At 33.1% G+C, this 24,209-nt stretch overlaps 1 protein-coding gene and 1 long non-coding RNA gene across 3 annotated transcripts in view; both read right to left on the bottom strand.

Annotated features, from left to right (window-relative positions):
- Positions 1-24,209, bottom strand: part of LOC135840690 (Krueppel-like factor luna) — a 202,136-nt gene that overhangs the window by 127,268 nt on the left and 50,659 nt on the right. The window lies entirely within an intron of this gene.
- The window catches only part of LOC135840762 (uncharacterized), a 39,036-nt gene continuing 31,431 nt past the window's right edge, over positions 16,605-24,209 (bottom strand). For both annotated transcript variants that reach the window (XR_010557783.1, XR_010557784.1), the window contains exon 2: positions 16,605-17,395. This is a non-coding gene — a long non-coding RNA (uncharacterized LOC135840762). The remainder of the gene's footprint in view (positions 17,396-24,209) is intronic.

A 24,209-nucleotide genomic window follows, 5' to 3' on the forward strand; every position in this document is an offset into this window, starting at 1 on the left:
AAATTTTCTGAAGAAATATTATTTGCATGCAGTAGGATTCCAAGAAGGATGCATTACTTGTGGTGATGAATGACGTGTACAGTAGGTAAATTCTAACACATGCCAAACCACAACGATTTTGTTGTGTGAAAGACAACTTCATGTTGCCAAGAACTCATTTTATTCAAGCACTTATTACTTAATTTTCCTTCGTTCTTTAGTACAGATAGGTATATTTAAATATTTTGGAAACCATTAATTTATGGGGGGGGGGGAAGAGGAGGAGAAGGTGTTCGTATGATCAATTTGTGTTAAAGGCACATGGATGTACCTAACCTACAACGTAGATCTGATGGATTTACTTTCATGATCTTTTCCTTGAAAAAAAACCTAACACCATTGGGATCATTCTGTTGTCACCATCGAAGGCCAAAATTTTAAATTTGCAGCACTGGGAAAAATTACAAACTGGATAATTGGTACAAAGTAAACATTAGAGGAAAACATACGACCCCATCAAGATCGTAAAAAGTCTACGATCTGGTTATTAAAACTGTAACACTAACGAGCACGCGAAAAACCATTTTCAAAAATGATGGACACTTCATTAAGTAATTACTAAAATATGCATTCGCAGATCACATCTGTCAATGATAGAATACGCAAAAAATGCATAAAAATATAAACACGTGTGATGTTAATTCATTTGCATTAGCACACAGGAGGAGGAGGTGGAGGATGTGTCACCTTGAGATTTTTGTAAATGCGAACTGGGTCATTGCGGAAATTATTTTCAACTTGGCTAAATAAAGTAACGTTCTCACGGTCCGACAATAATTAAACTTTGTTAGTTGATATTTCAACACACATTCAAATACAAAAAAAAAACAAAAAACGACCATATTCGTTATATTTATTTTTTGGATAACGATTTCCTTTTGTACGCCAACGATGGAAAAAAATCCATTCCTATGCACACGTACTCTACACCCTATACGTAATTTCTCACAAAAAAAAACTTGTAGCTTTTCAATTCGACTGAATCGTTGAGCCTCTAGCAGAGTAAAAAGTGCTAGATAGCGAATTTTTTTCTCGCAGACATCTAGTGTATATTTTTATCGTTCGTTGAAAAAACTAATAGTTTAAAAAGTTTAAAAAGTTTTACCAACAGAAAAGCTGGATATTTTACAGCAAAAAATGCTACAACGTGATGGCAAAGCAGTATAGCTTAGACATCTTCACTAAAAACTTAGTATACAAGCGGAACGCACTATAAAGACCAAAAAACTTGCAAGCGAACGAGTTTTTTTTGCTCCCTTCTCGAAGCTTATACTTTTTTTCAGCGTACACCAGTCAACTAATAAACCCGTCCTAAGCATCATCTAACAAGCTATGGCACTGTAACTGTTAACTACGGTAAGATTTTACTATATCTTAGCATCGCATCGCATCGTATCGTATCGTATCGGTGGTATCTACCGACTACCTGAGCTGCGTTTAAAATAATAATACTCGTAATTTCCAACGTAATGAAGAAAATCTCTCGTCTTCGCATAAAAGCAGGAACGACCAAGCTGCACTTGTGAGAAGACATAATTTCGTATAAAATTTTCAAATTATACGAGTACTTCACAGTTTGAGCGAATCGATCAAATAGAATTGTTTTCCTGCCCCCTGTTCTCGTATTCTCTTTCAGCCGACGCACAACTTGGGCTCGGTAATCGGTATGCATTTAAGAATCCTGCTTTATGCGCCATAAGACGATAAAATTTCGTTTAGCATTAAGGACGCGCGACATCGCAACGTACTATATGACCAGTAGCACCAGAAAAACGTCAAAACATATTTTGAATTCCTCGGCTTTAAATTCCATACGAGAACTGTACCGTAACTCGCGAAGATAAAATATTTGAAAGGCGATGACGTCTACACAATTTAGTGTTGTATGTATACAATACATTTTAGCGACGAGTGTGCTCACTGCTCAGACAGTGTGCTTTGACAAAAGGCAAATTTCCGAATATTTAATTTCGTCGCGCGCCTTCTCGTTTCTATATAGACTACTACTCAACACCGCAGTCTAAAGTGATTTAAAAATTTAATATCGAGATGTCTGCCAGCATCGCGATGTGTTCTCTCGTAATTACGATGACAAATGGATGCAAAATGTAAATAAGATTCCCTCAGATCGAATCTTCGAATCTTGAAAAAATTTCAACAATGAGACTGCACTGCGCTGTTTCGATATTTCATCAAATAAGTACACATCGAGATCCCAATCTGGAATTTCCTCAATTTTGTAGGTTGACTCGTTTAAATTCAGTACCTACATTAGGTTCTAATTACCATAATGTTTCAAATGATAACAAATATACCACTTTTTTATTTCAAAAAATCCAGTAGGCTGAGTCGAATTATAAAAGAGAAAAATTGGCCTAATTTTTACTCAATTCCATTTATACAAGGAGTCCCATCATAGAACAACCCCTTTCACCACCAACACAGGCAACCCATCTTGAGTCCTCGTATGCATGTTTGCCTAGTGACGAGTGACAAAATATGTACGTTATATAGAACTTATTCCGTCGAATGAACGTTGTCTGGTTGATGAGGATCAAAAATGCTTCCTTTCTCATCTGAAAATTGATCGGGTTTGATCAGATCGAGGTGTTTCATGGATCCATTTTGACATGACCAAATTTGATCAGATCAAGCCAGATCAAAATTTTGATCGGATTAGATTCGTCCAAACCTGGTTTGATCTGATTGGAGCAGTACATTCCCAGGATATAATTAGATCTGATTGGAGGTAGTCATATATGAGTGTTTTGACCGGATTGGATCTGTGCAGACCTAACAAAATCCAATCGTTTTCTCCTCAGTGTTTCCATACCAACAACCCATGTATTATTTTTTTTAAGTGTAGGTATTGATGTTTTTTTAATAAAAAATTGTTATCTTTATTTCTCCAGATAGCTTAACAGGGTTATAAGTTCTATTTCTCCAGATAGCTCAACAGAGGTTATAAGTTCTCAGTTTTTTCGAGTAGTCAAAATTGATTTAAAAAAAAAAAAACATAACTATTAACTTCCAACAGTGCATGCCAAATTTTAACTCACTCGATCAAATTCTTTCTAATGAGCACGAGTCTGTTCATGAGAAATAAATTTTCAAAAATTTTCGAACCACCATCCTTTCCTGGATTTTTAGCTACATATTTTATTTTGTTACCTATTTTGAAAAAAAAAATCAAAAACATTTTCATTTTTTTGGCATTTTTAGTCACTAATGGTTTTGTTCTGAAAGTGGAAATAATCTTTGGAACGAATGTTCTCTTAGATGGATGAGCCGATTTTTTCGAAATTTTTGTCTAACGTGAGACATGGAACGCCGTATCTACTTATAATTGCAATTACTCAATTAGCTTCTTGAGTAATTGCAATTAATTACGAAAATTTGTACCAAAAATAGAATAAAAAGGGGAAAAGGGCCATATCAAAAGCGAAGTCGACAAAAGCAAAGCTGACGCGACGTCAGATAAATTTTGAAACGTATTTAACACCACAGGGGTTCTAAAATCTTTTCTATTGTTCAATTTTCGAATTTTGAACAATGGAAAAGATTTAATCAAAAGCAAAGCCGACCCCTGTGGTGTTATATTTATCAAAAGCAAAGCCAGCATCAGTTTTAAAATGTAACACCGCAGGGGTCCTAAAATATTCTTATCTACAGTGTTATCTTTCCCATTGTTCATTTTCAAACATTTCAAATTTGGTTATTTTCTAAAAGTTATAAATCAAAGTGATTTGCCACCTATTGTCTCGCTTATACCTAAATGTAACACCACAGGGGTTATAAAATTTTCTCTATTGTTCAATTTTGAAAAAAGGTTTTTAGAACACCTGCAGGTGTTTCATTTTCGAATTTGCGTTGTGCTTTTTTTTCAAAATCGTGTTGTGCTTTTTTCTGAAATCGCGTTGTGCTTTTTTTGAAATCATGCTGTGCTTTTTTTTCAAAATCACATTTCATTTTCCAATTTGAGTTGTGCTTTTTTTCAAAATTGCATGGGTGCATCTTTTTTTAAATTGTGTTGCGCTTTTTTTTAAAATCACATTTAATTTTTGAATTTGCGTTGAGCTTTTTTTCAAAATCACATTGTGCTTTTTTTCAAATAGTGTTGTGCTTTTTTTCAAAATCACGTTGTGCTTTTTTTTGAAATTGCGTTGTGCTTTTTTTTAAATCATATTTTATTTTCAAACTTGTGTTGTGCTTTTTTTCAAACCATGTTGCGCTTTTTTTCAAAATTGCATAGTGCTTTTTCTTTAAATCGCGTTACTGTGCTTTTTTTTAATTTGTAAATCACGTTTTATTTTCAAATTTGCATTGTGCTTTTTTTCAAAATCGCGTTGTGCTTTTTTTTTCAAAATTGTGTTGTGCTTTTTTCAAAATTGCGTGTTTTTTTAAAAAATCACGTATGTATTATTTTTGAATTTGTGTTGTGCTTTTATTTTCAAAATCGCGTTCTGCTTTCGAAATTCAAAATAGCCTTGTTTTTTTTGAAATTGGGTTGTACTTTTGTAACAAAATAGGCTACGCACACTGTTACAGCTGCACTAAGCGCAGCTGTCTATTTTTCTTTCATTTTTGGTCAGTATTGTTATCACAAATCATCATACCTAAACGATTAACTTACTTATGTAAATACTGATCATCACATCACATTCTTTTATGCTCTTATGACAAAAGTTTCAACTCACCTGAAACAAAAAATAAAATCAATTTTCCATTAGTAAAAGCTTATAGTGCAAAAAAAAAAAATTTTCAAAATAACCAATAATGAGTTCATTATTTAAGCATAAATTTATAACATTTTAAAATTATTTTGTATTTTTTCAAAGTAGTTATAGGTAATTATTCGGATTCTCCTAGGAGGTCTACCCATCATATCATTGAATATTGTAAGTTACCAACTGTTACTTATGCCTTATTTCATCTTCGCTCGTGAACAGAATTATCTCATAAGACATTCTAACCAGATTAATTTGAAACTGTAGCGAGTGAGTACACCTCGCAACCGAATCCCCTATCTCGTAACCGCGTCGAAATATTCGTCAATTAACGATGAAATAAACCATGTAATCTAACACGTTTGCAAGTCGATTAGATACATATTGAAGGGCTATTCATCGTCGAAGAAAACACAAAACTAATCAAATAAACGCAATTAAGAAATTAATGTAAACAGAGGGAAAATATGGCGTAAAAATTGCCCCCGAATTCGCAGCTCGAGAACCGACAAAAAACCGCTACCTACCCATAAAGTTACCGCATCGCGCACCGCTATAGCATACACAACGATGAATCACAGTCGAACGGTTCATTCGTCAATTTTACACCCTTACTTTCGAACGAATCTAGCAAATTAAGATTTATGCTCCGTAATTACATTTCAAGCCGAGAAAACCGAACAGGGTTGACTTTTGTGTCTTTCTACGCAATCAAACATAACCATGTCCGAGCGACAGGCTCGTTATCCGTTAGCTTATAATGTAGTGTAACATCGTAATCTGCCATCTCCCCCCCCCCCTTTCCTTCCGCTATCTATCGGACTTTCGATCTAAAATAAATTTTCCTACAACCAAATAATGGCCGACTATGTAAACGTTCAAAGACCAGAATATGCCTATTTTATAAGCAACGCCGCGTCGGTATCCGATCACTCTTTGTATAATCAAACTTTGTCCCTTTGATCTAAAATTCAACAAATTAACCGCTTCGGCGGATAAACTAATAAGCAACATACCTGACATCCCTTACGCACTTTACAAATCGCAATGCCATTGCCGTGAAATGAATATTTTCAACACAAATGCCACAGTAGGTAGCTGTCTATCTTTACGTGTGCGTATAGTTAATATTACGCGCTTAAAAAACTCTTGTTTTTTTAAATTGCTAATATTTCCACAACTTTCGATGTAATTTACATGAAAACATCGATAGTTTATTCACGCGTAATTACGCTTTTATACGTACAAAGTAGGATGTAGATAATAAATCTTTTCCCATTAGGTACCTTTTTTCATTTTATTTTATTTTTTTAACACAGCACATCAACACTTTTAAAGGGGAAAAACGAGGAATTTCAATAATTTTTTATTTAAAAAACAACAACAATAGTAATTAAATTAAAATTTAGTTGGCAGATCTCATTTTGAATTCTCAGCCAAGTATTCTTTGTTCATTATCAAGTTTGATTTGAAAATAATTCAAAGGGGTTTATTTACACATACAGGATGTCCCGTACCAAAATAATCCTCGTCAATCTCTTCTACTAGAAACACAAGCAATAAATCTTGGGTGCAAGGCTTAGGGAGGAGTATGGATAGGCATTGATTAACCTAACGAATCACATTGCTTCCTTCAATTCCCCTTATACCTAATCAACCTGATGTGCAGCTGGCATAAGTACTAGAACGTATTTTTTAACACCTTATAATTCGATCCCTTTATTAAATTTACACTTTTTATCGCTTGCAAAATAAATAAAGTTATCGTCGAGTATTTCAATTTTAAGAGCGATCTGACCGTTAGACTGTGAACTGAAAATTCAATCAGCAATACAATGCGATATACGTGTTTCTCCAAGAACGGTGTAAATTTATACGACAGCAATTTCGATAGTAATTTTTTTTTTTATTACATACGCATGTCAATAACTTAAGTGAATTAAAAACATTCGAAATCGAAACTGGAAATAAAAACAGAACGCTCGAACTGTGTTTAGGGAAATTTTAAAAAATAAATACTATTCAGGTGTAAGGGTACCTGCAGAGACGAGATAAGTAGATAAACCTAAAAGCTATGTAATTTTCACCTATAGAACGTATTGCATTCTTAAACAGGCACTTAAGACAATGATTGGAACTCCATCGATATAGTAAACGTGTTAGAGGTCAAAATACCATCACTGCGATCACATTGTAAGCCATCCCTTTTTTCACGGTTGTATATGGCAAATGAAAGCGACTTTTTAATGGAAATGTCGGGTATTATGTAACACGTTACAAGGAAGATTGCCAGCTAAATCGAAACCGACAGAATTAACAAGTCTTTATGAAAAGGTAACTGCGCTTTGGCAACGTTTCGTATTTCAATTAACCTGCTTCTTCAGAAGCCTTATTGTAAGTGTCGCTTTAATGACTTGAATCGACACCGGAAACTCAAAAGAAATCAGGCTCGCGCCAACTCCTATACAGAAACCGCAGCGTTTGCCTTTCTTTGGTCTGAAAGGTATTGTCTTACAAAAGATTTGCTTAACAATAGACGCCTCCTTTTTAGCGCACCCGTCCAAAACATTGAAAGAGATTACAGCGTTGATACTACGTCAAAGCTCCGAGATGGAACGAAATTCAAACTTTTACTACAGACTCCAATTGAAAATTTCACGGTATCGTATTAAAAAACTTTGAGCGGATAATTTTCTCACGTCGTTTTCCCTCTACGTCGAGTCCTTTTGCCTTTGCGTAGGTACACAGAGAGCCGAGAGATGAGGTCAAATTTGGCTAACTTTTACGCCAGAATTGCGCAAATCTTCTTCCTTCCGGTCATCAATTTAGGTGCCAAAATCAAACGAGATATCTATACGAGCACCTATATCTGAAAAGGACACGTTATTAGGGAAATGAAGGCTAATATTGTGTTACATTTTCCGCGTGATTGACAGCCCTCGTAATAGTAATCCTTTAATTTATGACTTTTATTCGGTGAAACGTTCGAATGCGTGAATTCAAAACTTGAACGATTCTAAATCCATTGAAATTGAATTTCGTGCTCCTCATCTTTACGTACTCATACTTATGTATCTAGTAGCTATATCTAGACCTATTTTATGTTTATATAGGCACATATCTTGTAAAACTACGTAGTTACTTTTCACTCGTGAAAAACTTTCCACAAATTATCCCGAATGTTATTCCTTCTCTTGATATCGATACCTGCGTGGATTTAATTTTAATTAATTTCATCAGCAATTACAGCAGTGGGACATAGTTTAAAACTCATTATAACGCGATACCGCACGTTTACATTATACTACCCATCGTATATAGCAACCTAAAGCTACAGAAGAAATTCTTCTATACAAAAACAAAAGACAAACAATTAAAGTGGAAATTGGTAAAAGCATACAAAAGGCTCTACATCCGCACCATATACGTGCTTTCTGCAATACAAACATATTTCAGAATTAATTCCGATGCGATCTTCCGGCATACAGCAACAAACGCCTCCGTATCTTCATTTTCCTCTATTTTTTTAAAAGCCCAATCCTCCAAAAAATGCGTTCTATAATCCCAGAAGTTCATTTGCCATCATTTTTAGACATATAGAGTAAGCGGCAGTAAAATGGATCACCTTAGCTTTTTCTCTAATTATCACTTCTCATCCAATTGAGTATGTATTTTTGCTCATTGAGGGATCAAATGAAAGATAAAAAATGTATATTTTAATAAAATGGATCCAAACTACCCTGAAATGTTACACTGAAGGAACAATTTTCATTTGAGTGAAAGGATCAAAAAATGGGGTCCAACTTTTTGGGGTAGTGAAATGGACCAATTAAAAAAAAATATCAACTGCTCGAAAAACCCATTTAATGAGATTCATTACAAGTAAAAAAACAAATGCATATTTCCTTCACATTTTAAACAATGGGGTCTGACTTTTTGGGGTAGTAAAATGGGCCACTTCAAACAATATCAAAAACTGTTTGAGAAAAGAAAATTAAGACATTTAATCAGAAGCATTAATTGCACTTGATGGAAAGAATTCACGTACTTGAAAGAAACACAAAGGAACGGTTTAAGTCATTTTGAAATAAAAAATGTGCCCAAATAAAATCAAAACGTGGAATAGTGATTGTATGTGGTCCATTTTACTACCCCACAATGTGTGACAGATACAACTACATTGCAAGATGAAATATCATTCATTCGGAAATAATTTTCAAAAAATATAATCTGCATGCATTATGAAGTTGAACATTCCTATTGCAGAGTTTTTGCGCGACGTGCAAAAAAAACTGAAGGAATCACTTTTCTCCTTCAGATTCAGATCAACACATAGCCAATCAGTGAACAGTATTTCAATAAATAGCCTATCAGCGAATAGCATTTCAATAAAGCCAATTAGAGATTAGGATTTCATTATAATGCTTAACAATATTTTGGCGCCAAATTCGAAAAAGTAACTGGCAGTTGTTTACATTTGGGATGATTAGAAATATTAGCACTGTATTGATCAGCAATTTCTACGCAATTTTTAAATGGCAATAAATTTATGACATTTTCAGTTTATAGCCAATCAACAAACAGTATTTTGACATAATGGTAATCAAACTGTTCATTAAAACCAAAGGGACTGATTTGGAATTTAATTTTTAATACATGAAGAGTCCACAGAAAGAACCAGGTAAGTCACTTTTTTCAAAAATGAGTTTATGGTTGAATTATATTCACACTGAGGAGTAGAAAAATGTAGTCTTTTTAGATTTTGAAAAAAATCAATTTTTCGTGGTTAAAATAGCCTTTGACAAAAAGAGGTGGGGAGAGAAATGAGCCGAGACCAAATGTGAGGCAACAGGAAGAAAATGTCAACATCGTTAACTATTTAGAATGCAAAAATTTTTCATTAAGAATTCATGATAATCGATTTTTATCGAATTCAAGTTGTTGCAAAACACTAATTTTTCGATTTTTTGCTTGATTTTTTCACGAAAAGTGTGACTTTTCAACTCGTGACTGGCGTATCTCTTCATTTTTTTTCTACAATGCCTCAAATTGTGTTTGTGGGATGTTGTGTGATGTACTTCCAGTCATTACTTTTATGAAATTCGAATTCACTACAAAATTGGAGCATTTTGATACTTCAAAACGCCGTAACACAAACGTTTAAAAAAGTGACTTACCTGGTTCTTTCCGTGGACTCTTCACATATTTTTTTATTCATGTACAAAATACAAATGATTTTATTTACTTAGTTGAATGTTCTAATTTACAAGAAATTTATTTGACTTCATTTTAGGCCCAATAAAAGTAGTGAGTCTAGGTACATTCTACTTTATGAATTACATATTAGAAAAATCAATAAATGAAAAATCAGCTTCTGCTTTCTAGTCGATATTTAAAAGCAAACTTAGCAATCAATGCAACCATCAACCAATATGGAATATGGTGAATTGGTGAAAGCAAATGCAAAAACTATCTTGCAATCAGCGAATAGCTGATGGATTGTTTTAAATTTCAAATGCAAACTTAAGGAAACTTTCAACTTTCTACTACTCGTAGATAAAGTTTAAAGCAGAAAAACAGATTGAATTTTTGAAAAAATTTTCTAGTTTTACCATTCAAATTATTAGGCACTCCCAGTTATCTTCATCTTCAGCTGATATACCACATGATCTTTATTTTAAGTCATCCCCTCTCATCAGGTGACCAAAATATCGAATTGAGAATTCTTCTTCTGCTGCTTATTCTTGCAAGCCTTGCCCTGCAGGTTCATCAAGTTGTTCTAGTTCATGAAATTCTTACTTGTTGGCATAAATTTGCAGCAGCACCTTACCTACATCTCGATAACTCATAATTGTATTTACTCAATTGCTCACAACGAACAAACCATTCCTGTCTGAAAAACTCACATCTGCTTTCAAAATCCTGATCCTAGGAAAACTAGTGCTCATAATTCGATCAGACCAATCGTCATAATAAGAAGAAATGAAAATTGATACTGGCGTTCGCCTCAAGTTGACAATATCTTCATGCAAACATTTTCATTGGGAAAAACTTGGCTCTTGGGAGCCCTGTATAAAATGACATAGGGAGTATGTATGAAATACGATGCCGTCACGTCTACTACAAGTATCTTCTATTTTTCTTATTCTTTTTAGTCAACTCTAACCATAATATATCACACCTATTATGATATTCGATGCGCGTTCTTTTTCAAGATGCTACACACGCGTCCGTCAACCCTCAGCATACTCGTAGTCGTATACGAGTAAATCCGAGACAACTAGCTACACCATAACGTGCGATACAGCATATGTATGTAATGCACCTATAGCTCAACATTTCATATACTTACACGAGTATAAGCAAGCACCACACTCTGCGTATCTCTATCTACTATGTAGGTACATACATACCAATGTATCTACCTACTATGAGTACAATTTTTCCATTCGACAAAAAAAAAAAACAAGACTATAGCGATTACGGAATGATAACAGAGAAATATTTCAGACAGAAAAGTTATTTAGCTATAGCGATGCACTAATTGAATTCAAGCATAACAGGAAATTGAAATATTGAAAAACTTCTCTCGGCAAAAGTAATATTCTCAATACACCACAAGGATACGCATTCAACTACGAACCTTAATATCTTCACGATTAATGCACCATTATTTCGATTTTTCTTCCTTTGTGCGACGTTTAAAAAGTAATCGTCTTTTATTTGCAATATTAAAGAACAAGCTCCGACGCTTCATCTTGTATTCCGTATAATACCGCACCATGTTCGGCGTGTTCCTATTTTGCAAAATTAAAATTTTCATTCACGTGTCGCTATTATCGCACTTTCTACTTCCTTCCCTGTCAACATGTTCCAATGATAGTTTTTCGCACCCTGCTTACACGATTCTTTTATACACCCACAGAAAACGATACTCTCTTCACACCTCACAGTTGGCCTTTTCTCTGCGTACTTAGTATTCGAGCCCTTATCTAGTCTAAGTATACACAATGAGAAAGAAATCATGCACATACTGCGAAGTTCTGTTTTTATATGAATAAGATACCACTTTATAATACATGCTTTGGCAACTGTACATTTCATCTTTCATGCTCCCATCGTGAAATAGTAAAAAAAAACTACACCCAGATCAGATTTTCACCTTGGAAAATAACGATTCTGAAATTTGTGCTCCAGAATAATGAATTCCAAAATTGAAAAAACTGCTTTTGGATAGTACATCATTTTCACATTGCGTAGGTAATAGAAATGTGATAATATTGACCAAAAAATTAGAAAATTTTGAAAATGCTAACTAACCTATTCTCTCTAAAAAAAAATTGAGGGGTTAGGGAAGGTTGTCTCTTAAAATGAGATTTATTCATTGAAGAATTCTGACGCTAAAATGAAATAGGTATTTTCAGATGATATTTTTAATTTTTTTAAATATATTTTTCAACTTGAGAACAGGGCTTCCCACAACGACTAATGCTGAGTTGAAGAGCTAAAATTTTTCGAAATTTAAAAAAATTAAAATCAACAACTTTGAAAATGGGAGAAAAAAATCGCTCAACTTTCCAGAAGCCCTCAAAATGATGACCTAAAGTATGTATGGGTTGTTCTGAAAAAATCTCAGAATATGCTCCGGAAAAAACTATAAAAGAATAACAGCGTCTTCTCAATTTGACACCTTAAAAAAATGGACAATTTTTTGTTATTGATGGAATGAAAAATGTTGAAAGTTTATTCCTGAAACAAAGAACAGTGCAGAATACATTTAATTTTCCACAAAATTCAAGTCTTCATTCAATCGATAATCTTTTGAAAATTGAGCCTTTTACAAAACAGAATTTCAGTCTCCAATTAGGCAGTATCAATTTTTTCCTACCTCGTTGACTTATAAATGTGCGTTTTATTTTTTTAAACAGCCCTTGATATCATCAGACAAGCTTACATTAATACCAATTGCACAGGTAAAACATGACAATAGCAGGTACCCTATTTTAGAGGTTAGTGTGACGCATACCAAGTTACCAACAAAATACATCTTTCTCGCGTTTGCGAAAGTTATGCCATTACACGCTTGACAAAAGATGAAGTGGCTTTTATTTTGGCTGGCGCATTCAAAAAGCAATTCATTCGCTATCAAAGTTGTGCGAAGAGTTTACGAGTAAATAGGTATCTCTAGAGCCTTTTGCGAGTTCGCACTTATCGAAAACTGAAACTGTGTTTTCAAATTAGTTTCTCTTTATTCGCGCCACTTTACACCTTATACATAATAGTAATTTCATCAATAAATATTTTGAATAAGCGATATACGGCTGCGGTACGTCGTTGTAATGCCTTTTCGACGACGAATTATGAAAAATTATATACGAAATGCTGCGCGTAAAACTGGAATATTTATCCAGCCGACATCGACAAGCCTAATACCTCGTGTAAAATAAGTGAAATATTTCAACGTGAATTTTACCTATTGTTACAATCGTATCGTGTAATCATTATTCGTGAAGGAAAAAAAGTGAACATGATCGTGTATACTGCGGGTGATTTATAGCGTGTAAATTACATAATTCAAATGCCTATTGTAGCGCGAGACATTTTCACGAAACACGTGGCAGGTTGAAAAAATATGAAAATTAAAACTTTCGATACACCCTACGCTTGCATTTCAAAAAAAAAGTAAAAGAACTCAACTTGTTACGTTACGAGAATTTTTTACCTTTTTTCTCATTAGCCACGAAAATAATGACTTCTTTTACGCATTTTCAGTGAAAAAAGGTTGACTTCGCGATATAAATTGAATTTTAAAAACTTTTAATGCAACGTAATTCAAATTAATCTACTTCTTCTTTTTTTTATAAATGTATAGGTATCATAAAAATAAAAAGGTAAAGTAAAGGGTGATTTTCGAATGGTTGCGAAAATGAAGTCGATTCTTAACTTTTAATAACGAGTTCAGTTCTTTTGAATCGTTTATCAAAGAATATTTCGTTAGGTAACTGACGAACGAGCAACCTTTCAAACTCGATAACACATTTTTAACAAGGCGAATAGAAATTCAAACGAATATCAAACGAGCTTTGGCTCATTTATGTGCTTGGTTTAATAAAATAACAAAATTTGAATATTTTTGAACAATAAACTATAGACAATGAAGATCAAACTCAGCAATAAATTTGGTGTAGTTTCCAAACAGATAACAGGAGACCTACTTAAGTAGATACCTAGACCCAAGAAGTTTTTGATTACAATGTAGTAGAAAAGACCATGCCAAATGAGCAGATAGATACAAGTACGTACAGTTTCGATTTTTTGAGGTGAAAAATTGTTTTTGAAAAAACAAAATGAAATTTATAATTTGAAGTACATATTTCTTCCCTCGAGAGAATCCAAATGATATTTTTTTGTGCTCTCTTATGGAAATTTATCAGCACAAAAACCGATTGATTAAAATAATCAACCTCTAACTATAAACAGTAATTTACACGAATTCTGGCTGATTTTTCAGCTCATTTTATGGTATTATTCGAACGCAACGTGCTATAAGTAAGAAGGCATTTCCCATTAATACTGTATAGGTAAGTAGTAGGTGCGCGTTAAGCTACACTTGTTTTTGGCATTCGCTACGATACAAAGAAAATTAATTTCTTCTTGGTTTCTGCTTTTTATTACCTGCGACTTCGTTTAACGACTCTTATTAACAAGAAGTTTTCATTTAAGATTACCACTGTCGAAGAAATTAAGTTTTATTCAGTTTGCAGAGTTATACCTTGCTGTATATAAAATTCGCCTAAACGATCGCGCAGAAAAGAAAAATGCCAACTTTCAACTTTCAAAAAATAAAATAAAATTTTCAAGTATCACGCATATTTTTAATTTTGTATTGCGCTAGAACATTGGGTACTTATAAGGTACCTACTTTTCTTTTTTCTTCTTTACTTCTTCTTTTCTTTCTTTCTTTCCTTCTTTATTATAGTAAGCGAGCTCACTATCCAGACCAGACGTTTTCATTAACCATTCAAATTTCAAATACGCTAGCTACGATGATACCAATTTCGACAACAATAAATTACGACCTTATCTAGATACCTCGATACGCGATCAAAAAGCTAATTATTATTCTCATCAATATCGTGAACTCTGTACTAATTGCCTCGAGATAAACTTTATTAGCGCGAGGGTTTTCCAAACAAAAGAAAATATCGAAAGTAAGACGTACGATTCGAAATGAATAAGTATCTGTTCTCGTGGTTGAACTTTTTTTTCGTCTGTCCAGGATCCTGCTAATAAATATTAATTCGAAATTGACGCCAACTTTTAAATACTCTTCGAAAGTTTCAAATTGCTAAACATTTCGCATTCTTAAAAATGCAGATGTTATTCGTTTTTTTCAATTTTTAACGAAGGAAAAAAAACAAAACGCTAACGTTGGAAGTTTCCACTGTGATCGCCATTCTTATTAGGTACCGAGTACAAACGAACGAAAACTACTACATAAATAAATAAAACGAATAAAAAATGTAGAAAACATCGAATTGCAAGGTACCTCATATTCAATCAAGTTGTACTTATAGGTACTAAAGCAATGTGAAAAATACTACATACAAAATCATTTTACAGCAAAATAGTACCACGGAGAATCGAATTTAAAGCGAAATATAAAAGCTCATTTCATCAAAGATATGGTACCTAACTGCATTTATATCAATTTGAATTTTATTTTATGGGACGCTGTGACAGACAACTTTTAAAAGAATTTTTACTTTTTATACACATCGGATTCCCTAATTTAAACTCAATTATTCTCAATAGATGAAGTAGGTATCACCATAGCTCTATCTGAGTGTATTATTTAATTTCAAAATTCCAACACCTCATAGCATCCTAGAAAAAATTATGGAAACACTCTCAAGTAACTTGGAAACATAATTTTTCAATATCAGCAATACACTTTGGTCCCAATTTGAAAAAATTTGCACAAAAACAACAGGAACCATGAAGGTTTAGAGCAGAATTAATAGGTAAATAATTTCTATGAAAACACAATAAATGAAGCAGGCACCTATTTAAATAAATTGATACAATTATTATACCTACTTAGTCAAGCATTTTGTAATTTTCTCAATACTTGCGAAAGATAAAAATTTCTGATCACAATTTTCTGAAATTTGGTCGATCAAAGTGGTTTTATTCAAACATTGCGAAATATACCTAATAATAAATGGGAACGTTCGTTTATACAGAGTGTCCCACCTCAGAAGAGCATTCTTTCACCAGTAACATAGGCAACTCATCTGGAGTTCATGTATGGGAGTTTGACTACTCTCGAAGTTAAAGGGGCTGATACAAGCTTAGCTCAAAAATTAAAGATCAATTAGAAAAACGTCAGGAAATTTTCGATTTAGTTCATTAATTTTTTATAGATTCGAAAATCACAATTCTCAGTTGAAAATTTTAATTTTTTTTCAGCCTGTCTACTTGAAACTTATTTCAGTCTTCTTTCGGGCTATTTTGAATGTAAATTTTGGAATTTGTTGTTTTGGATTCCTCAGAATTGTTGAAATCAGTCTCAGTCATTTTTGCGCATTTCGTCTTCGCAATTCAACATTTTGACTCCACAAACGGATTGCGCTGAGACTCTATAAGTAATTTTTGTCAAATTTTTTCCTCGCTCTTTTCAACTTTTTGGACTCTGCTATGTACGACAAACGATCAAGGCCGATTAAACTAGGAATTAATCTGCTCCATTCATTGAATTTTTTCCAATTTTTTTCCACAAAAGATCGATTTTTGTAGGTACTCGTATTTAGATGAAAATGAAAAGAAACAAAACTGTGCAGCATAACATTTTTTATTCAAAAGGCGCAGGTATTTGAACCAAAAATTAAAAAGCTCAACTTTATTAAACGATTTGATGAAGCCATTAAAGCCTATGTGTACGAGTATGTTACGAACCAGTCAATTTTCTCTTACTCCCCTCCTCTTTCTCTCTCACTATACAAAATTACACGCACCGTTCGTTGCGGAAAAATTGTGTAGAATTCTGCGGGTAAATAATTTTTAAATAAAATTACTTCATCGTTGCTACATTATTTAAAAATGTATAGAACTTTCGAGTCAAAAGTCGAATGCAGAATTTTTCCAGCACTTTTCGCATTTTCATCGCCATTTCATCTATTTATTCTGAACTTTCTCAACAATTTCAACATTCCAGCACCAGGCGCTCTGTAATTACATTTTTCGTAAAAATGAATAAAAGTTGAAAAAATTGAACAGCAGTTTTATAACGGCAAATTCTTTCGTGCATTAGCTATACATCTTTGCATATTTCTTTTCCAATGCTATTATTGATATAATACGACGAATCGACGACGATGCAATTATGAGAAAAATCCACATACCTTCTACGATTCAAAATAGCATCGCATTCAATGCAGCTATTAATTACAATATCACATTAAGAATGTGATTGTATTGTATCAATAAAATAACGACAATTTTACTTTCTACGGCAATTTTATATCCATCTTCCGATCCAAAGCCAATGGGGAGTTGAGGCTTGCAAACACAAACGTACTATTTTATGAACACCGTATCGTCATACTATAGGTAGGTACACTACATACCTGTAACCAAAAAGAAAAAAAAAAGAAAAATTAAGTTAATTCGTCTAAAGTGTTATTAAAATGTTGAATGATTTTAACGCTAACATTTACACGCTTACACCACACGCCATAGCCTTCAGAAATGACTCACATTTTCCACGATAACACCATTCTTTTCGCTTCATAAATATCAATCGTAAAAATTAACCATCATTCTAATACTTCCAATTAAATATGTCGTCATCGTAAATGAAAACAATAATACGATTTTATTGATTTCTTCGTGCTTCATTGTTTATATCGTCAGTACGTGCTGAACGATGGAGCAGTCGAATAGAAGTGTGTCGATAATTGAACTTATTTCCATTATGTTTCTCTCATAAATCTCAATTTTCTCATATTAGGTAAGAAAAGCTCTCTTGACGTGCACCGCGATCACTGAGAAAATTCAACATCCAAAAAAAAAAAAAAAAAAGAAGAAGTAGAAGAAGAGGAAGAAAAATACGATGAGCGAAAAGCAAGAGGGAAAACTAGCAGACTTCTAATGATAGGAACATGCTCATCGAACGAGTTGCCGGAAACGTTACACTGTGGTAAAAGTCATCGTCGCGTGTGTTTAGTTTGGTAAACAACTGTAACAAAAGGCACCTACATGTATTTTACTTGCTAGATGTCTTCAAGATATATCTATACAGCTGAGCAACAAACATGTAACAGCGTTGATGTAGGTATTTGTAAAATGAGACATTTGGGTACATACGAGTAAGTAATTAGTCGATTTGGCATGTATTAAAAGTTCGTTGGCGAATAGCTGCTGGAAAATGGCGAAACTTTGAAAGCGAGCAGCTAGCAAAGCGTATAGAGTTGTCGCTCAAGTTACGTATATCTTCGTACTTATATTGCGTATATTTTGGCGAAAATTCGTCCGTAACAGCCTTGTAAATGGACAACGGAAGTTCGGACAGCGTATATATGCGAAGGTAATGTAAAATCGAAGGATAACGCTTTACCTTATACGCTAGACATGTACTTAAAACCGTTTACGATGCAAATAACGCCCGTGAAGGACGGTTAACCGTTAATTCGTTTACGTTAAATAGCTTTTCTGGAACTAAATATTCTCTATAAGTATAATAAAATACATATTAACAAAGACGATCGTTTTATCATACTCGTAGGCCTACATCGCTATCAGCACGCTAGATTTTCCATAGCCTCGTACGAAAATCAAATGGCCCTTACTTGAATTCGTCACATACTCGTATGCCATGCCAAAGCCATAGGTAAGTATACGTATCTAACCTACCTAGGATCTAGGTACGAGAAAATCAACAATTTTTTTTTGCCCACACAACTTCCAGACCTACGATAACGTACGTACACGTAGATATGAATGATTTCATAGTCATAGGTACATTAAAACACTTCGGCGACAAGCCTCGTTTCACGTGAATGAAGTTCATATCACAGGTGACCCACAACTAATTGTAACTTGTAAGTACCTTGGTACCTATACTAACCGGTTAGCTTACAGGGGAAGAATTACAGTCGAAACTAAAATTTTTGGACCCGACACAGACTATGAAAAACGATAGACACTTCTTGAGAAAAGTCTAATATTTACGTGACAACTTTTCATTTAAATAGGTAACTACAATGAAAGTATCTCAATTGGCAAAAAAAAAAAAAAAATTGAACCGGACGAAAGAAAATCTAAACAGTAGGTATCTAAAAATACACCATTGGACAAATTTCAAAAACTGAGATCAATTTTAAGATTCTTGTCAACTTTTTGAAAACTGAAAAAAAATTAAAGCGATTTTGAAAGAACTGACGAGTAGAATAGAATGACACATTCAACTTTTCCATACCCTTCATCATCTCCCTCACATTCACCATGTTATCATGAATCCCAATGATGAATGAATTGTGTATAAAAAACGAATCGCTGGTCAAGGAATCGTGATTCGCTATTCTGATGAAATGAATCACGTTTGAAGCTAAGTACGATTCACTGGTTATTTATCGATGATCAACAAGAAAATGCTTCGATTTTGCAACACTTTAACTAACAAAGTGGCCACATGTCCACAGTACAACGACCACGACATGATAAAGAAATACGACTTTCAGCAGGGCATTTCTTCAAATATTTTAATTCAGAAAGAAAGAGAAAAGGGTTGCAATATTTCTTTGAGCCAACAAAATTTTTTTTCAATTTTTAAAGAGAATCAAGAAAAATGAAAACAAATTTTTGATGGTTTTTTCGACTTTTAAGGAATGTCTTTTCTCAAAATATTAATGACTAAAACTTCAATAATATCAACTCAATGAAATCTAGTAAATTTCACCCTAAAATCAAAAATTTTAAAGTAGAAATTTCTTACCAAAAAAAATCATATCAGTACATTTGGAAAAAAATCATTCCATTCTGGGAAAGTTACCCCATCCACCCATTTCCTCCAATTTATGGCTTGACAAGATCTCAAAAAATGCATCCAGCTTAGAAAATGATCAAATTCCAAGCATTCGACGTAATTTTGAAGATTCAAGTTTTAGGACACCTTGTATACGTTAAGAATAAGGTAAACTTACCCAGCCTAAGCTGCTCTCCCTTCTAAAGCGAAATACAAAAAACGTGCGGACTTTCTTGTTTATGAGTTTATTGTATTGCGCTACATGAGGCAGAAACACATCATGTGCTAAGAATTAGATTCAAAGTAAGGTGAAAAAGTTTTTAACCGAATATTTACCACGTACCTTACCGCCATTTTCATCGGGGGATGAAAAAATATACAAAAAAAGCACAACGACAACGAAAAGGAATTCGAATGAAGGGGTTAGCCGAGCGAATTTCGTTACTCCGCAAAGCCCAAAAATTCCTGTCGCTGCGAACAAAAACAATCTTGATTGAGAGTACGTTGAAAGTGAACTTGTTGAAAAATTCACTTGAACGAAAAAAACTTTTTTCCCTTTTATATTTCGCGTATATACATACACAAACATTTGAAATTCAATGTATCGCGTGTTCTATTTTCTTCGCGCATTTCTCTCTTCTCCACAGTTTTCCTCTCCTTTTTTTTTTTTTGCTTTTACAGTTTCTTCTGTGTCTTTGTACTTGAACCATTGTCATAAATTCGTTTTTTTTATACTTCAATTTTCTACGCGAAATTTCTAACGAATACAGAAGACAAAATAAACGTAGAAATTGCCAAATGAAATATTTTCTCTCGTGCCTCTGCCTTGATCCGCGCGTTGAACAAAAATGACGCGTTTTTTTTTTTTTTTTTTTTTTGTTATGAAATATAACGAAATGAAATTTCATGCCGAAAGGCATAAGTACCTTAAAAATGAATGAAAATTGCTCGAATAAGATCTATCAATTTTTTTCAGGTACTAATAATATTTTATTTGAAAAAGTACCAATAGTGGAAAATATTTATCGAGTAGGCGATTTTTTTTTCATTTTTCATGATGACGTCATTCGTTTCAACGTATCCATTTAGAACTGTTATCAGGAATCATTTTCAATTCAGCTGGCGTATTCGGTTTAGAAAGAAATTTCAAAACAGTCAACATTTTTTAGAGAATGAAAAAATGAAAAACTCAAGTTATACTTAAAGGTAGGTAGCTGATTGGGAAAATTGTTGCAATGAGTATAAGTACCTAGACTAGTAAATTGGACATGGTGTCCTAAAAATAAGAATAATATTTGGGGAATTGCTTTTCAAATTTCAAAAATAATGCTTCTTCGAAAAATTTTCAAAAAAGATGACTTTTTTCAAAAAAATTTGAAAAAATGCCTGATTTCTATATTTTTAAAAATTAAAAAAAAAAAACTCCTTTTTGTCACAACAATAATTCTCCTTCGTTTCATTTGCCCTCCTTCATTTCCTCACAGTCAAAAAATAAGAAAAAAAGATTCCTTTTAGTGACCACATAAAATCTAAAATCAAGCCTGAAAACTTTGGCTTTTGCCCGAAGCGATAAATTTATTTACTTATTCTCGTCGTCGTACCAACAAACCACAGTAGAATTCGTGTAAGTAAACGACATTCATTTTGATTTGGCAATCGACTTCCATCTAAAACAAATCATCAGTATTCCAACATTTCTTAAGGTAAAACCATAGACCTATAGAAGTTTAATCAATGGTAAAACCCAATCAGTTTATCGAATTGATTGTTGTTTACATAATACGAAGCGATGCGTGACGTAGGAACTTTCCATCGTGTTTCTGTATAATTTCAATCATTTCTTTCACTTAGCGACTCGTACACTTTTTGAAAATTCAAATGATTTAAATGAAACAATCGCATGTAGCGTAGTACATTTTATCGTGTTTTTTTTCCTATTCTACAAAGTGCATTATTATATAACGTTGGTCGCCCAACCATCATTTACATACTATAAAAGGGGGAAATACAACTTTTTCATCGCCTAATTGTGTCGCAATAAAAATAAAGAAGCCTTATCTTCGACTGAAAATTCACATCCAATAGTCGAATTCATAATTTGAGAATACCGAGAATAAAGTCCCAGCAAAAAAAATGTGATTTAGTTTTTCCTTTGCGAGTCTGACGACGACTTGAAAGAAAAAAAAACGAAGAAATTGAAAGCTAAAGAAATTTTAATGTCAGTTTGTCATGCTAAATACTCGAACGGTCTATTTTTTTTTTTTTTTTTTTTTGAACTGAACTAAATCAGCTGCGTTCCATTCTTTAGACTGGTATGCATATAACATCATACATTCATATACCTATTCTGTAAACACAATATATTGATTGAAGTCTGTTCAAAAACGCTAATAGTTTTCGTAATTTGGAAACCGGTGAGAAAACATCTAGAGGAAAATATTATACCAAAATACATCCAAAAAGCAAGCATAACTGCATAAGTAACCACGACTTGTATTTTTGTTTCATTCTTTCAACTATAATAATAAATGCCATAACTTAGTGCATCGTGGACAGCACATTTTCATGAAACATATTATAAACCCAGGTAAGTGCTCGTATATTTACAAACAATCAGTCAAATTTGAGCAGCAAAACTACCTCAATGAAGTAAGTACGTAATTGTGTACTTTTTAAATGAACAAAATATACGTATAATAAGTAAATTATAAATTAGACTACCAGAAATACCCGTTACATCACTGAAATACATTACATACCATACCCGTCTCACGAGTTCTGGGAATTCGTCCATATAACCTATGGTAATTCGTAAATTCCGTATCTTTAAATATTTATAAATTTAATAGTCGCTGAATAGATAAACATACGAATGAAATAATGCACTATATCGACTAGAATTTACTCGTTAGTCATGAAAATCAACACCTACAATCTAATCAAGGTTAAAGAGCAACGATCGAGTTTTAAATTAGTTAGTATTATACGACGAGAGTTGGATTTTCAATCAACACTATGCCACCCAAATCAGACACCTAGAATGACGACATTTTGATTTACCAACCGACACATTTAATTGTAATTAATTTCGTTTGTGCGAATGATGCACGACTTAGCTATATTTTTGTACCCATTCATCAGATAAAAACACGTCATTACTGATGTTTACATATGGCTGGTGTAATTTTCTTGTATTTGACTAACCGAGTTTTTTAATAATGCAAGTCATAAAATTAGTAAGGTATCTAATTTACCGCGTCGAATTACGAAATCACTTGACTTTTTTGATTTTCGCGACGTTATGCACCGCATATAAATGGGTAATTATACCTACATATGTGATATATTGACTGGCTTTTATTCAATACCTGGGTATGCTTTCCAAAGACATCGTAATACTTGACACAATTAAATAACTCTACTATTTCGTTATCTCTATTTTTATTCCCATCGACACTCGAAAAAAATATGGATGGTTGAAAAGAGTTTCAGGTATTTTGGAGAGGCGTGGTGATAAAATTTTTCAATTTTTTTACAGTTATTAGTATAGGTATTAAAATAAACACGTAAGTGTAGCTAATAGCGAGGCACGTTTAATTCATCGATATGAATATGATACCATCAGGTTTATCGTACAATCCTACAGTCAAGGTGAGAAGAAAGGAAAATTAAAAGTTCAATATGTATTTTATTGATTGAAAAAAAGAGAATATCTTTAGATCGAAGTTGATTTTCAACTCCAAATGAGGATTTTCTGAGAGAAAAAAGATCGAGTTATAAAACGTAAAGCTACACCCAAATCCTATGCTTTTCAATCCTCGCCAAGCCCCCCTCCCCCCTTCAAGAAAAGTGAAATATTAAATAATTTTCCAATCGTTCTGTTCAACTGTTGACGAACAACATTTTAAAAAATTTTTTTTTGCATTCCTCTCAACTGGAGTTTAAAACATGAAAACACTTCATTTAAAAATGAATTTAGTCAGTTTAACGACATTAAAAAATTAATACGAAATCACCTTCAAGAAAATAATTATAAATCAACACTAAAAAATTTATTTAAAATCACCTCTAAAAAATTCATCCATCATGAAAAAATGAATCCCCACAGGAAAAAAAACGGACACTTAAAAAAAAACTGACATTCTAAATTACCGCCAAAAAATGACCGTAAATTGTCTCAAAAAGTTGATTTCAAGTCACCGTTAAAAAATGTATCCAACATCATCACGAAAAAATGTTCCAAATTAAATTTTAAAAAACGAAATCGTAGATCACCAATAAAAAATTAACTCTAAATGGGCTGTAAAAAAGGTATTCTAAATCACTTCGAAAAAATTTATTTCAAATCACCAGAATACAATTTATTCAAAATCACTATGAAAAAATCATTTAGAAACATCGCAAAGAAATTCTGAACC

The sequence above is a fragment of the Planococcus citri genome, chromosome 3 (assembly GCF_950023065.1).
Source record: "Planococcus citri chromosome 3, ihPlaCitr1.1, whole genome shotgun sequence".
In the NCBI taxonomy this organism is placed as follows: Eukaryota; Metazoa; Arthropoda; class Insecta; order Hemiptera; family Pseudococcidae; genus Planococcus; species Planococcus citri.